Below are 3,842 nucleotides of genomic sequence, written 5' to 3'. Positions count from 1 at the left end.
TGGGGGGGGGGCAAACCGGTGTCAGCATTGAGCATGCTCCGCTCTCCAGGCCTCGGACAAAATGACAGCGGAGCTCTTTAGCCACTTTGCCAAATTCTCCCGCTGATTTCCAGCCACTATCCCCGCCTCGCTGTGAACGCATTACCGTCCCCCCTCCACCCCACCCCAAACACTCGCCGGATGAATTGTACCCGGTGTGCCTGATTGCTGATGCTGACTCATATCGCGATGGCTTTGATTGGGGCTGAGAGGAGCAAGAGAGGAGCATAGCAACTCATCAGCCAATAGGGCATGAGAGGGAATTTACGTGTTCCTTGACAGCCCGCAACTGCCAGATGTGAACTGTTGCCGATCATCGTCCTCGTCATCTGCACTGTAACCGAAAGCGGTGCACAAATGCGTTGTGACTGTGGGCAATGGGGGGGGGGGTTTTTTTGGGGAGCAGGTTGAAATTCTATCTCAGTTTTGGTCCCTATGCATGTTCAGGCAGACAGGGAAAGAGACAAGCCCGAGCCTAAATACCATATTTATTGCTTCCCTCTTTTTATGACCAACAGGTTGTCAGATCAAGATTTTTGTGATGCAAGAAGCGGCATGCGAAGACAAAACTTCGCAGCGATTCTGCAAAGCCAGGCAATTACCTTGTGGCTTCCTCGACGTGCGCAAATTCCAAATGATGCGGTACACCCGAGGTCCAATAATGCCCAGTTTTTTTTCAAAGTAGCCAGAATAGCAACATCAATGTTGCGAGAGTGCAGGGGTCACCAGCAGGGTGCCCGTTGCTCCCCCGAGGACCACAGGAGTGGACCGACAAGCGTCTTCTAAAAAATAATTCACGAGTGATGAGTCATTGTGATTTCCGGGGAATGTTGGAGAAGTGATCTTTTTTTTTTTTTAAATGTCAATGTCTACATATATTCAGAGACAAAAACAGTTGCATCTTCGTATTCCGGTTTATGGGAATTGAAACCGATTTAAAAAATGGCTCAACACCCCCCTTTTTTCCTCCCCTAATCAGGTTTTGGAGATACTTTCATTTTTTTTTTGTTTTTATGTTTGACCTATAAAAGCTTGCACAATACAGATTTTACCATGCCTTGTAATTTATAGCTATAACATTTCAGGAAAAAAAATTACCGCGTTGCCGAACCTAACCCTTAATATATAAATATTACTAAATACATTACATATTGCATTCTTGTTTTTATATATATATATATAGAGAGAGAGAGAGAGAGAGAGAGAGAGAGAGAGAGAGAGAGAGAGAGAGAGAGAGAGAGAGAGAAGGCTCCGTGACCAAGCGGTTAACGCGTCGACCTCACAGTGCAGAGGTCGTGGGTTCAGCTCCGGCCTCCCTGTGTGGAATTTGCATGTTCTCCCCGGGCCTGTATGGGTTTTCTCCGGGTACTCCCGCATTCCAAAAACATGCATGGCAGGTTGAGTGAACACTCTAAATTGTCCCTCGGTGTGAGTGTGGATGGTTGTTCGTCCGTGTGTGTCCTGCGATTGGCTGGTAACCAGTTCAGGGTGTCCCCCCCGCCTCCTGCCCGCAGACTGCTGGGATAGGCTCCAGCACTCCCCACCCCCACCCCGTGACCCTTGTGAGGATAAGCGGATCTGAAAATGGATTGATGGATGGATGGATGGATGGACACTCATCGGCATTCACGCTGCCTTAATCCTTCTCTGATTCTGTCAGCTTCAGGGAATTTTGGATGCAGCTTTTGCACTTGCTGTCATTTCAGTAGACTCAGCAGGGGTACCTCATGAAGTGAAAACATGCTTAATTGATTGCAATTGCAGCAATATTAAGAGCAAATGTGTCTGGACACGACTTTGATGACTTTTGGTGATCCTCTTAGAGAAGATTTTTTTTTTTTCTTATCTTCTTAAAGCTGCCGGATTGAATGCCTCTCCATATTTCCTCTGTGTTTTTCCACTTATGACATGTTTATTTTGGGTTTTTTTAGTACCCTGTGTGTGTGTGTGTGTGTGGGTGTGTGTGTGTGTGTGTGTGTGTGTGTGTGTGTGTGTGTGTGTGTCTCTGTGTCTCTCTCTCTCTCGCTCTCTCTCTCCCTATGGGAGTGATAAAGAGGTTTGTGTGACTGTGAGCAGATTGACTTGAAGATAGAGGTTGGAAGCAGATCCCCGTCCACCTCCTCATTCTGCTCTTTCTCTCCCGCTCTGACTCGGACCGAAGAGACAAACAGTCTCCCACATGCTCTCACAGTTTATCAAACATGCACCCACATGGAACCAGGTCTTGGCGCAAACACATATGTGCACTCTCATCACAAGAGAACAACACACACTCAATCTAAGTGTCCCCGGGCTGACAAAGTATACACTGTCATACTCAAACGCAAACATACGCCCTCAAACACGCACATCCACACGGGCGTACAAACACACAGGTGCATCCACGTGTAAATAGAAGAAGCACATCCGCCATTGATGTGTTGGACGTGGGCCTGTTTTCCACTCGGAGTGCGGCTCAAGCAAAGCAGGGCAAAAAAAAAAAAGATATTTGTAGGGATGCTGCATCTGTATCGCAGCGTTACGCCGGTGTTTTTCCCATTACACTCACAAACACGCCCACACGCACGTCTGTTGTAAAACCAAAGGAGCCAATTTGTGCTAAATGCCACCAGTGGTTTAGGAGGTTAGCGGGATTGCACAAAAAGCTTGGATCTAAATATTGTGGAAGCTTTGAAAGAAGAAAGCCCCTGTGGGGTCTTAGGATTCAAAATGTGACCATCCATGAGCCATGCATATCATTTTTATGGATCGATACGTTGCATTTTGTATGTTTTTTTTCTCTTTTACATTTTACTCTCAACATCGATGAACTGATTCTTACACTTGAGTGACAAGTAAGAATGCGAGCATCCTGCTTTGATTTGTCATTAAAATGAAAGAATTGGAAACAGTTCGCCGTGCCCGATCAGAATCAACTTGGAGCCCCAAAAAAAAAAACCCACAGAAAAAAAAACCACACAAAGGTTGTCGAACTTGCCGTCTTATCAGCGAGCAGCCCACCCCCTTTCAAAAACATACGTGTGTCCGCTTTCTGCTTTGCATTCTTCACATCGAATCAAATTCCTTTTGCGCCCTGCACTTGTCCTTTATCTCCAGAATGTGCTTTTAGAGCAGCACAAACATGTCACAGTGAGGACACCGAGAGGAGGTTCACACAGAGGGAAAGCAGTTTCTCGGTCAGAATCATTTACATTTCTGTTTTTGCCTTCTCGTGGCTGAGCATGAGCTTATCAAGAACCTCTCTTATCTGCTTGTTTGTTTTTCATCAGTGGAAGAAGGCTTTTCCTGGAAAACAGGCCGCAACGCATGTGTGTACGCTTAGATCATACTTTCACGACACGGGCCCGGATCGAGGCGGTCTCGAATGGACTGAGATTGATAAGTGGCCCCCGCACCTCAAACTCCCCCCCCCCCCATTGACTGGGCCGCGGTGGCCTCGGGCTGCCATTTTGCAAGCTGGACGAGGTTGACAGGAAACCGAGACTGCGGATGGGTCATCAAGCTAGCACCAAAAGTTTCATGAAGCAGTCACGTTATCGCTTCATGGAACAGTTTGGAAAGGGGCTATTCGAGTCTGGCCATCATCGTCAAACTATTGCAAAAATGATTCAACTGGCCGCCGATGAAACGCGGGAAACAAAGAAGAGCAAATCCGTCGCTTTTGTCACACAATTCGCATTTATTGTAATGCTGTTTGTTCCCCTGACAGAAGAGATCCGACACGTTATAGTTCAGCAAATCTTGGTGATTGTGGTATTAACCTTTGACAATGACAACACTTATGGGAACAAACGGATTTCGTT

The 3,842-nt window shown here is 46.6% G+C and overlaps 1 protein-coding gene across 4 annotated transcripts in view; it reads right to left on the bottom strand.

The window, feature by feature from the left end:
* Window positions 1–3,842, bottom strand: part of nrg2a (neuregulin 2a) — a 96,329-nt gene that overhangs the window by 77,023 nt on the left and 15,464 nt on the right. The window lies entirely within an intron of this gene.

This window comes from Hippocampus comes, unplaced genomic scaffold (genome assembly GCF_001891065.2).
Source record: "Hippocampus comes isolate QL1 unplaced genomic scaffold, H_comes_QL1_v1.1 scaffold59, whole genome shotgun sequence".
Taxonomy (NCBI): Eukaryota; Metazoa; Chordata; class Actinopteri; order Syngnathiformes; family Syngnathidae; genus Hippocampus; species Hippocampus comes.
The sequence above is the reverse complement of the archived record's forward strand: the minus strand, read 5'-3'. Positions and strand labels throughout refer to the sequence as shown.